Below are 13549 nucleotides of genomic sequence, written 5' to 3'. Positions count from 1 at the left end.
AATACAGCTGGGTGGTAGGTAATTTGTGGTGGAATTTTTACTTAAATTACAGACATGATGCATTCGGACAGGATTAAGATCACAGACATCCTTTGCAATTATTACAAATCACTACTGGTCCCGAGGTAATACTAATCCTGTACGAATAGGGCTAAAAGCTACAACAATGCAGCTATAATGTGGTGCTCTTGTGAGATGTATTAAGATGGCACTTTTTATTTTATTAAGATGGTCTTAAGCTCCTTTGTTACGGCAGTATTTACGGAATTTTCTCAACAGCCAATTTGAATCATGTGCAAACAGAGACGAATTGTGGCACTTTTGGCTTTCCATAGCCTCGCCCTTTATCTGCCAGCAGAGATGAAGCTGACTAACATCAGGGTCGTCCTCTGCAGCGTTTATTTTGAAACTGCAGGTGTCTGGGTGTGAACTCTGGGAGCAAAGATGCTGCAGGAACTCCGTCCAGCAGCAACATCCTTTAAACCAGGTTCCCCAACATGCACTGATCACCACGTTTGTTGTTCCTTTTTCTCTGCATATGTGGAGTCTGCATGGCAACTGAGTCTGTGTCTTGTAAATAAAACATTTGTTTCTCAAAGAAGCCCAAAAAATGGAGCAAATTATTTTCTACAAGACAGACTTTTCTTGTAGAACCATCATGGAAAATAACAAAAGTGCAGGTTTTCTGTTTGTATCAAACAGCAAATAAAGCTGTAGCATGATGTGCTGGAGTTAATTTGCCTTGCTTCCCATTCAAACTTGCGACTGTGCAGTATCAGGCAGCCCTACTTAAAATGTCTTCAGTAGGGAGGCCAAACAGAAGGATGTTCAGCAGGATGAAACTGACAATGTAGAAAGGAAAACATGAAAATGGTTTCAGCTTATGGTCTTACAAAATGAGGCCTTGAATGATGAATGAAAGATGTTGATGGTAATGTTTAGCAACAAAATAAGTTATTAATTAATATTAACTCTGTCTATGCTCTCAGTTTCATGTCATATATGTGTTATCCATATGTAACAAAGACGGCATGTATAGTGACATTTATATCTAATTAGCAAGGTTACAGATGAGAACTCCCACTTATTTAAACAGAAACAGACAAAACATCTTCAGTTAGACAACACATACAGCAAGCATTTCTCTTGTAGTCTGTGCTACTTTCAGAATTTGATTGCATTTTCTTTAGATGCACATGAAGTCAAATCAGTGTCTTTGTCTGCTTGTGCTTTGCCTCCTTTACACGCTTAGAAACACATGCCAGCGTGCAGCCAACAGAGATCCTGCACTTGGAGAAACTGAGGACACTCACTCATACACTTCAGATCCCACAGGACGGCAGTTTCCAACTTGCTCGGTCATTTCCAGGACACTGACAATTAAGTGGTGTAACTACCCTTTAATTAGATATAGGAATAAATAGTGTCCTCATTAAGGACATAATTAACTCAATCAATGAACGCTAAAGAGCGCCAAAACACCAATTAAACTTCACATACAGTACGGAGCAGAATGGGTTAGGACTGTTTGTGTGTGTGTGCGTGCATGTGTGTGTGTTTTACAGGCTTGTGGGGTCCAAATGTGAACAGAACAAACTTATCCAGACATGTGAGGGTTAATACAGTAAATTAATAAATGTATGGGGGGAGACAGAGAGTGAAAAACCCTCATTGGTTGTATAATTATCTAGAGTGACCTGAGTGTCCATGCATGTAGGACATACCTGCTCCGTGTCTGTCTGTCTGTCTGTCTGTCTGTCTGTCTGTCTGTCTGTCTGTCTGTATCTCACTGCTTCTACTTTGTCCCTCATCTTCATTGTTCCTTCAGGCAGAAACACCTCAGTGACTCTCTCATCCCTCCACTGTCCTACGTCACGTCTTCTTCACTTCCTCCTCCACTATTTATACCGCTGCTCCCTTCATCTTACCTCCATCTATGGGCTTTAATACGAATTAAGTGAACAAAACATCAGCCTAAAATCTGAAAACAGCAGTTGACCAAAACATTATATTAATAAAGGGTTAACACACTTATTCCATTAAGAAAAGTTGGCATTTTCTTACTTCTTTAAAGCCATGGTCTGCTAAATAGTTGCACTATTTTGGACCTAACTAGATTGCTAGTAAGGTCCAAAACACCATAACTAATGTCACTAGTGGACATTTTGGCCCTTACTAATTAACTTGTAGACATTTTAAGTCTCAGTGTTAACTAGTAATGACACAAATAGCCTCACTAGTGAAACTAACGGGCATTTTGGACACTTTTAACCTCACAAGGTAATTAGCAAAGTCTAATAAGATCCTAGATAGTTTAACTAGGGTACATTTTGCTCTAAATACTTCACATCGAAGAAACCGCAATATGCAGCCACTAGTTAACTAGTTGCTATTTCTCAGGTCAACATGCAAATGAAGAAGGCGGGATAGTGACAAAATCCTGACTTCTGGTTGGTTTTCATTATTTATTTTGAACTGGGGAGCCCATAGTAAGTGTCAATACACACTTCTTCCCCATGTACACGTTAACATTTTCTGCATCTAGTCTTTCACTGGTTCAGCAAGCAAAATTTTTAGCCCTTGAAAGTCAAAACAGGCCCTAACAAGTTAACTAGAGAACGTTTTGCCTTGTGCTATCTGAACTAGGCAACATTTTGGGCATCACTTTGGCCCTGGCAGTGTGGTTAGTTTGGCTTGTGTTGGAACCAAATGAACAAAAGTACCACTAGTTGTTGAAAAAGAGTGAGTTGTCAGAGTTTTTCTTCAACTACTACAACACAACAGTGGGACCAAATGTCCAACTAGTGCTGACAAAAACCTGACTAGTGGAGGAAACTAACTGAGACCAAAGATATGGATTAAATGCTGAAACGGCTTTTCCACATGCTGAATGTTTGTGGTTTATTTACTCAAGTTTGAGCGAAACTCCCTGAAACATTATTACACTGTAGATGAGAAGAAAACCTTTTGACCTTCACTGAGAAAATATGAAACCATGGTATTGATTAACCTTACAGGAGTGGGAATACAGCAGAGAACTGAATATGACGATGGCTGGGTAAAACACAGGTTACCATACGAACAACATGTGCTTCTCATTTTTGTGATTTTATTATTCAACTTCTATAAGTTAAATGAACAGTTTTGTTCTATATTTCTTTGTCAGCATCAATTCATCGGTCATGAGGAGTCTGCAGCATGTAAAAACTCTTAAAATGGGGATAGGCAGTGTTTTATTTGGCCTCTGGGTCAAAAATTCCACAATAACCTTCAGCATGTTACAAATAAAGTGGTCCAAGAGGAAACCAGTTTTATCCTCTTAGCTCTGTTTTAGGCTTTAGAGAATCTAACCTGTGACGGGAGATTTTAGCAAATCTAAGAGCTTTTCACTGATCAGATGGGATTTTATAAACACCAACAAAGTCCACACTGAGAGCAGGACATGGTGGTGCAGTATTTCCTTTTACATATTTTTGACTCTTGCATATTTAATGTCTTCTTTGGCTCTGGAGGAATCTGAGAAAAAATCAGACCTGGGTTGCAATCAAATAGAGTTTAAAAAATGAAGTCAGCTTATGATTTTTCTGAAATAAAGAGGCTTTGGGGTTTTCACAATAAAAAGGTATTGTTAGTTCAACAATCTCACTTCCTGTAACACCATAAAATTTCCCTGAGGATGATTATTCCTGTTGTTCAGCTTAATGTGATCAGGCAAACATTTTTTTCTAGTAGTTAAGCTTTTCTAGTTTTTTAGTCGGCTGGAATAAAGTTCACTTTACATTCTGATTTCCTGCGGTCTGATCTTGAAACCTAGTATTATGGGATAGGATCACGTTTATTAAGTATGTCTTAAATACTAGTCTTTTTTTAAAAGTGCAAATTAACATGCTAATACAGTATTTGGCTGCTAAACTTTTAACTTTTCACACATCAGGTCGCTTTTAGCATCACTGCATTGGTTCCTGCCATCCTGAGGTCTTTAGACAAGAAGCTGCAGCTGTTTCTCTCTCTAAGGTTGGAGTTAGTGATGTGTCATGCGCAAAAGATGCAGCTCTAAGAATCGATGCTTTGTAGTGAATCAGAAGAGACGACTCCCAACTTTTTTTAATGGAGTATGGAATTTAGCACCATCCAAGCTCAGGCATCTGATTTTTCTGACTGCCAACCTTCACTGAGGACATTTATACTGTTTGAATACTGAGTTTGGTTCTGTTTCTGTCCTGGTTCTGCTCTGTGGGTTTGTGTGCAGTGTTTTATTCATTTGTTTTTTGTGCAAAAGAAAAGTCTGATTAAAATATTAAACAAAAGTAAGAATGCCCGCTTTTGTAACAGAACAAATGAACAAAATGAGGCAATTATGAGGCTTCTGATAAAAACATTGAATGCAAATGGGTTTTTCAATACACAAATCATTCATATTTGCCAGGTTAGGCTAAAATATGAAACTACAAATGAGGCCAAAAGAGCCGGCTCTGCTTTGGGAGCTGGGCCAAAAGAAACGGGTCTCTGAAAAGAGCCGAACTTCCCATCACTAGTTGGGACATCCTTTGTCTTTTCCTAAACACTTTTACTTGACCTTGATGGAAAACATCGTGAAATCAAGTAAAGCTACGAAGGAGAATAATGAGGATGTAGGAAAAGACAGCCAGGGTGCTACATAATCATACAACAGTGGATGTTTTTGCTGTAATTAATTGTGGGATGGAATTCTTTCCTCTGATAAAGGATGCACCAGTGTGTCCTTGGCTAAATAAGACAGGAAGCTCCCTTTCTTTGCATCCTTTCCAGAGAATTTCACCAGCTTTTGTCACTGACTTCTAACAGGGAGAGATGCATTATGGGAAGTGTAGGATCGAGCATTTTTGGAGCTTGAAACACATACTAGGATTTCAGGATGTATCTGTCTGTGCTGCACTGACTTTGACCAACAAAAAGGGGTTCTGCTGCTGCTAATTGAAGGATGGAACAATGAGGACAAATTCTGCAGAAAAACAAGCAGTAGTTAAGAGAAAGTGAAGGTTATCAGTCCACAGATACTCCCGTTTAAAGATCCTGTTGCCTCCTAAACATGAAAGAAACATTTTGCAAAAGTGACCTTGTCCTTGAGGCCTCCGTTGTCATGAATTTGAGAGTATTTCTGATCTATTGTGTTCTAACAAGAAGCTATTAAATAGCCACTGTAGCAGTATTCAGCGTTTAGCAAAGAATACAATCATTTAGAGCCACTGAAATTTAGAAAAACTGAGGAGTGTTGGAAAAAAAGATACAGAGACAAGAAGAGTGATCCCAAATGTCTTATTAAATTGTCTGAGAGCATTTGAGCATATAAAAATACTGACATTCAAAAACACAAAGCAAGTGCGGTTTTCTTTTTTTAAATATGCGAGTCCTCCAGCTGTATGTAAATCGTTGAAGGAGTCTTTAAATTCTGGTGCAATAAAAAGAAAAGCCCTGCTGCTCGGTGTGTCAGGATGGGACCGAGTACGTGACTTCTGCTCCACCTCCCACCTCAGAATCTTACATCTGAATAACTAAATAAACTCTGAGTGATGAGAGAGATGAAGGATCTCAGCATCAGAATGCAAAGAAGCATCCTTCCTCCCTTCCTTCCTGCCTTCCTTTCTTTCTTTTCCCTCGTTTCATCCTACATTTTTACTCCATGGGAAGAATGTACAGCTCTGCGGGAAACTGTCTTGGGAGATTACCATTGTGTGTGTGTGTGTGTGTGTGTGTGTGTGTGTGTGTGTGTGTGTGTGTGTGTGTGTGCGTGCGTGTGCATGGATTACCAGTGTTTGCGATTTATTTCCAGAGCTCCAGAAAGCTGTTTGACTTTTTCACAACAGGAGGTCCTGCTTCAATCACACGCCCCCTGTGTGTGTGTGCATGCACATGTGTGTGTGTGTTTATTGTTTATGAGTGTTGTGTGCATGTGTGTGTTTGACGTGTTTTTGTGTCTGCAGTCATGTTGTTTTTGTGTGCGCCCACATTTGCCCACTTGTAACACGTTTGTGCACCTCAGCGCTTCTTGCGTTCAGCAGGTTTGTGCGCGTCGGTGTGTGTGTCTGTGTTTGTGTGCAATCGAGTGTGTGTGCGTGTGTGGGTGTGTGTGTCGTCCAGGGAACATATAACTGGATTAGCCGTCATGCTTTTATTTCTGTAATGGAAACATCAGCCTCAGAAAGAAAGTAGGGCTGAGGCCATGCAGGCAGTGAGACTGTATGAGACAGTGGGGGAGACGGAGGGGAAACAAAGATGGCTCTGAGTAATGTATACGAGAAGAGGAAAGTCTTTATCCAAGACGCTCCTCAGCTTCACATTGGCTTCAAACCAGAGTTAAAGTCCCTTTTTGCTTGTGGATTAAACCCCTAAAACTCATCTCTGCGAATCATAGTTTCATAATTGCAAATTGTTTCCATGAAATTGATCATTTCTGGCTTAAAAAATGGCCTAAATGTAGCTCTGGCAGGATTGGTTCCTTAAGTTTGTTGTGTATGAAACCCTGGATGTCTGACTGCCCAATTAACTCATGATATATCATCTAACTAATAGAAAAAATGGAAATGTTAACAAGGTGAAAAACTACCTGTGATCAGTGGTAATGCGCCTCGATTCATCTCTAAAGTGTATGTTCTGTGGATGGAGGGAACTTCAAAATTAGGATTGCATAAATCTAGGGAGAGACGATTGCAGAGCTTTGGTCAGAGTTGTGTCAAAAAAGTTTGTCGGCCACCACTAATGTAACGTACAGATTGATCCATTATAACTTTATTCACCAATGCTATATTATGCCACAGAGATTGCATGAATAGAAACCTGAGCTATCAGACACGTTCTAGATGTGGTACAGAGGAAGGCTCGTTTCTGCATTGCACCTGGTCACGTATGAAACTTTTTGGTGTGAATTTAGTGATATTATGACAAAACTTGCAGAATTTGCCTTCCCATTGGATCCACAAATTTTCTTACTGGGGAATTTTACAACCATTAACCCTCCTGTTGTCTTCATTTACGGGCACCAAAAATATTGTTTTCTTGTCTGAAAAAATATCCAAAAATTCAGCAAAAAAAATGCTCCAAATTTCTGAAAATTTGCAAAACCTCCAGGAAGAAAATTCCAATAATTCCTTAAATATTTCCCTTGAAAGTTTTATTTTTTTTAAAAAAAAATCCCCCAAATTTGGCAAGAAAATTCTAAATATTTTTTAAAAATTTGTAAAAATCTTCAAAAAATCCTAAAAATATTTAAAATGATTACATATATATCAGTAAAACTTCTAATATTTTCCTTAAGAACATTCACAAAAAAATCAACCAAAATCCAAAATGTATTTATTTTTATTTTTTCCAGGACTTTGACTAATACCTACTCGTTTTGAGTCAGGTACGCTATTAGTTTGTATGTATACGGAGGGTGGGCGGTATTTTGTATTCTGTATGTTTGTTAAATTAGAAAATTAGAAAATAAAATATTTAACAAAAAAAACAAGGTAAAAAACTTGAATTTCACTGCAAAGGAGTCTTTAAACTAGAGACTCGCTGTTTTAAGGCAGTTTTCATCTTAATTTCTATCTTACAAGTTATGGGTTCAAAAGTTTATTCTTTTCTTCAAAACTGCTTTTGGTTTTAAAGGTTTATTCCACTCAAATACTGCCTTATCCAGCAATTTAACTTGGTTGCTAAAAGTTGTCTTGCTTCAATATGTGCTACTAGTTCTTCACATCAGCAGGTGGCGCTGTTGCCTAGTAACGCAGTAACGCTGTCCTACAACTGTAGTCCTAGAAATGCTGCCTCCTCTGCTATAAACACACACTGTTCACAAGTTTTCATCTTTTTTGCTGACTTCATGTATTTTTTCCACATTTTAGAGGGCATTTTGTCATCAAATTGTTCAGAAAAGTTTGATAATGACCTTGTTTTATTGTTTTTTTTTTATGTTATTACATCATTATTGATCAGACAACAGAGAAACTCCATGGTGCACTTTAGAAAAAAGAAAAATCTTGCTTCATTTCCAAAAGATATAATGTAAACCTAAGAGATGACAAAAGCTTATTGTTACCGGTATTATCTGTGGAAATAATGCAAAGCATGAATTTAATGGACTGTACATGCAGCTGGTGACAAACCTGAGAGATCGTTGAGTTTTCCTTTAATTAATTAATAAAATAGAATTCAGATAAAGATTTGGAACTTCATTTTTTTTATACCTTGTTTACTTTTACTCATGAGGTTAGGCCTGGTGAGCTACAGTGTGAGTTTTGTGTGTTTATTTCTCTTTAAAATACACAATAGAAGTAGAAAACAGAGCTGTAGCTATTTATCTAACATCAATATGATAATAATTCAGTTCATGATTGAGCAACTGACACAACAGTTTGATAAAACATGCTAATGGTGCGTGTGAGTGTGTCGTTTGCAGAGTGTGTGTACAGAACATACTGCAGATAACTGAAGAAGCCTCTTGGATAAGAGGTGAAGCGTCTTCAAGGACCTAAACGAGACGTCCTTCTACTGAAGCTCCTAACGTACTGTACATAGACTTGTGTGTGTGTTTGTGTTAAGTGGTGATACAGTGTTGGACTTGATGAATGTGTGTGTTGAGAACACCTACAGGTTTGTGTGACAGACAGCATAACAGAGTGACATGATGGTGGGGGGTGTGAAAGCAGGTCACTGGACAGTGTGTGTTTGTCTCAGAGATTAGCAGTGTGTGTGTGTGTGTGTGTGTGTGTGTGTGTGTGTGTGTGTAGGGGCAGATGTCCAGGGTCCCATGCCATAAGCGAGCTTGTGTGTGTGTGTGTGTCGCTGTCTGTTCATGTGTGTGAAGTGATGTGCAGCCAATCAACTCAATATCCTTCCCTTCAGTGATTTTTGACGCCGACAGCGACTGACTGTTGACATGATTTCGGTTTCAGACTTGAAGCAACAGCACAAAAACTCAGCGTAAACCTCACTGCTCCCCAAAACAATAACGCACTCAATAACAACAACAACAAACAAAGATTAACTGAGGGGCACATTTCTTGCTGTTTCCTGTTTCCTCGTGACTTATTTCAGTCCACACTGCAACTGGGTCAATATATAATTGAGGGACTTTTGAAGTTCATGGGATATATCTTGCACACATTTTTATTAAAAGTAAAAAAACTAATGTTTTATGTTCATTATGATCATGTCTTTACAAATTCCATAATTATTTATTATGGAAACAATCACTTATTAATAAAAAATGACTGTATATCACTAAAATGTCAACTAAATAACCATCCCAATAATAAAATGAGCTTATTTAAAAATAGTTTTGATTGTGTTCTTTTTATTAAATTGAGATTATCATGACAGATATTTCTTTTTTTGGCAATATATCAGATTTTATATGGAAAATAACAAATTGTATCTGTGTCCGAGAAATCACTTTCAACTAAGTTCCCCATTACAAAAACACCTCTCAAGGAAGTGTGTTAATTCCAGATCACATGACCTGCTCCACATGATGTCATTTATATACTGACCCAACTGCTGAGCAATCTGCAGCTCACAACAACAAAATACAAATGCATGCAGCAACAAATTCTCTGCAATACTTCCTCACACTAATCAGCACCAGGTAGGGGATGTAGTGCAACAACATGGCAAAAATGCAAAGGAAAATATGACCAAATGATTTAATAACAGTACACCTAACTCCTGCTACAATAGAAGTAGTAGTACAAGTAGTAGTAGTCGTAGTAGTTGTAGTGGAGGTAGTACTAGTACAGTATAATAACAAGTGACCAAAATATTTTACCTTCACATAAAATTCAGTAATTTTTGTTGTAAAAAAAAAAAAAAAAGATTTAAGGGTGGCTTTACACAAATGCTTACTTTGTATGCAAATTACAACAATATGTGTGAAAACGTAATATTTTTAAAGATATTTTAGCTTAAAAGTTTCTGACCTACAGATTTTTGAACACTTTACATGATTCTGTTATTATTATTATTATTATTAATAATAATAATAATAATAATAATAATAATAATAATAATAATAATAATAATAATAATAATAATAATAATAATAATAAAATTATGGGACATCCTATATGCATCTGTATATCTGTTTTGGTATTACACAGAGCAGCTGCACCCTCTGGTGGTTACTATGACAACACACACAAACAGGGATGTTAAATGTGATTTGATGTTAAATATTTCTGGAAAATCAGTATGAATGTAGATGAAATGCAAATATACAATGGGTTTGCTGGATGCAAAACTGATCACAATAATAACAATAACAATAACAATAACAATAATAATAATAATAATAATAATAATAATAATAATAATAATAATAATTATTATTATTATTATTATTATTATTATTATTATTATTATTATTATTATTATTATTATTATTATTATTATTATTATTATTATAGTAATAACAACAATAATAATAATAATAATAATAATAATAATAATAATAATAATAATAATAATAATAATAATAATAATAATAATAATAATAATAATAATGGCAGCAACAATAATAATGATAATAATGGTGCTTTTTCTGTCCTTGTGTGTCTCTTTTTCACCTTATCTACTTTTTAATGTGAAAATGTTCCACAACAAATATCCTGATTGATTTTAGAATACAAAGTATAAAAACACCTTATTGTTGAAGTGATGTTCATGTCATGCGTGGGGGACATGCTGATACAGTACAGTATAGTATAGTACACAACATTATGATGAACATCAGCCTACCTGCTGCCACTGACTGAAGCCACCGCTGTCATCTGTGAGGACAGAAAGAAGAAATGTGTGTTAAGAAAACAGAAAATCTAAAACATGAACAGTGGTCTAGCGTTACTCTGAAATCATAGATTTGACCAGGTGAGGAGGGGTAAAGTTTTAAAAGCAGAAGTAACACAACAGCAGCATTATTTAACACAGCTTGTAGGTGTTTTTTTAATGAAAAAACAGAAAAATCCCAGTATTGTTAATGTGTAAAACTCATATCCATTTTTCACTGCGGTGTGAGGAAGTACTGGCCAAGTGTGGGGAGGATTTATCAAACTGCACAACATGTTCCTGATGTTTATTTAACTCACTTGTACTTAGTGTACTTGTTCTTGCAAGTGAATCAGTGAGTCTGTGTTTTTTGTGATTTACTGTCAGGCTCAGACTGACTGTCAAGTTCTGCACTGAAGATAAATTTTATTGTAAAGTCAGACAAAGTCAGACGCTACCTGGCTGTGCCGTTAAACCAGCAGCATAAATTAAATAAAGCTTTTTTCTTTGCACTCTTTAGTTTTACAGTTGGCCACATGTGAAGTCTTATGAGGAAATAAACGTGACTTGAAGCAGACCGTCTGTCCCTACAGTAAAACATGGGGGTGGATCAGTGACCATCTGGGGTAGTTTCAGTCTGGATGGAACAGGGCAAATGAACCAGGTCATGTTCAGGGCTACTCTTGAAAACAATCTTCTTCCATCAGCTGGAAAACTCTTTCCTGCCTCCAATGACTGGATTTTCCAACAAGACAATGCCCCTTACCACACGGCAAGGTCAGTTAAAGCCTGGATGGAGAACCAGAACATTGGAACCATGCCTTGACTGCTCAATCACCAGATCTAAATCCAACTGAAAACCTGCGGAAAATCATCAAACCCAAAATGGAGAACCACAAGCCCAAAAGCAAAGAAAATTAGTTAGAATTAGTGCAACAGGAATGTGCTGCTGTGACAACAGAACAATGTGAGAAGCTGGTGGAGAGCAGCCAAGACGCATGACTGCAGTCATCAGAAACTATGGTTATGAATCAGTACTAACTCCTGTGTGGATCATGTGTCTAAAACAGACACAAAAGAAACCATGGAATGTCGAAAAGCTGTTTTTGGCAGCACAACGCCACATGTACATAGCTATTGATGGAAGAACTTCAGTAGGTTCGGTTATTATCAAGAAAACCATGTCTAGATATCAGCTGATAAATTAAACTGTTCTCTGAAGGCCTCCCATGAGATTTAGGAACGTGACTGCAGAGATTGGCTCCAGTTTAGCCAGAAGTGATAAGATAGGTCATTCCAGCTGATTCTAAAGACGTTGGGTGTGGTGAAGGCCAGAGTTCTTCTACACCAAAACTCAAATGTTAATTACTTTATGGACAGGACATGTTGCTGCAAAGCTGGAATTATGCTGTCTAAAATATCATATTGAGCTGGAAGTACAGGATGCTCCAGGATGCTCTCTAAACATATCTTTCAGTGAAGCAGTGTTTACATTCTGGACAGGGAAGACACATGGCCACCTCCTAAAGAAGACGCCACTTATCAAACTCTTATAATTTTGTCCTGACAAAGGACTGTTTTACCACCTTGGCTTCTCCGTGACCTGGCAGCTTCACAACTGGAGGCACGTGAGTCTGAGGTCAATGATGGCTGTTAACTGAGGAGTTTGGTGAATGATTCCCATCAGTCACTTAGAACTGAAAAAGCCTCTTGGATGTCCGACTGTCTCGTCTATTTTTAATTTAACTTGTGTGCAGATGTGTGTTACATTGGCCGTTTATATATCATATATACTAGCAGTTTTGTTAAATTACAGATAATAACTAGTAAAATTGGACAAAAAAGTATTAATTTATACATTAACTGTAAAATAACAACAACAACAGAAAAAGAACAGGCAAAAAAATTAAACAGTATCCTCATAGAAAATCTGTATTTTTACAAATGTTACACTTGACTGTGAAATCGCATTATTTAAACTAGATTTAAATCTGAAAAAATATCATTATTTTACAGTTATTTGCCATTATTTGGGGGAAAAAATAATGTATATTAAGGATTGAAAAATGGTAAATCACATTTTTACCGGTTATTTTACAGATTGCCTTAGATTACAGATAAAATATAGAATAATCATAGATTAAAGTCTTGTTTTACATGTTTACTGTAAAAAAAACAAAAAACAACAATAAGCCAAAACTGTAGATAATGTCCACATCAAAAAATCAGTATTTTTGCAAATGGTCATTGCTTCTTTAACAATGTTTGATCGCAAAATCACACTATTTTTACTGTATTGAAATCTGCAAATTATTATTATTATTTCATACAAATATTCATCCCTACATGGAAGAAAGAAATTATGTGTATTAAGGATTGAAAAGTGGTTTAAAAAAATTTTTTTTACTGTTATTTTACAGATTATCAGTTTTGTTAAATTACAGATGAAATCAGGTAAAAAAAAAAAAAGTAAATAAATAAAACTATTTATTTACATTTTGACTGTAAAGAAAACAGTAATTCCTTCTTCAACAATGTTTGACTGTGAAATCATACTAATTTCACTGTACTTAAATCAGCCACACACAAAAACCCCAAAAACATTATTTTACAGATTTTTGCTGGTACTTTAAAGAAAAATAATGCATATTAAGAATTGAAACGTAGCAAATAATGTTAGTCCTTTTTAACTGATATTTTACAGATTACCAGGTTTGTTAAATTATGGATAAAATCTAGTAAAATTATTTTTTTAAAAAGTATTAAT

This window comes from Amphiprion ocellaris, chromosome 15 (genome assembly GCF_022539595.1).
Source record: "Amphiprion ocellaris isolate individual 3 ecotype Okinawa chromosome 15, ASM2253959v1, whole genome shotgun sequence".
Taxonomy (NCBI): domain Eukaryota; kingdom Metazoa; phylum Chordata; class Actinopteri; family Pomacentridae; genus Amphiprion; species Amphiprion ocellaris.
This window is presented reverse-complemented; position numbering follows the sequence as displayed.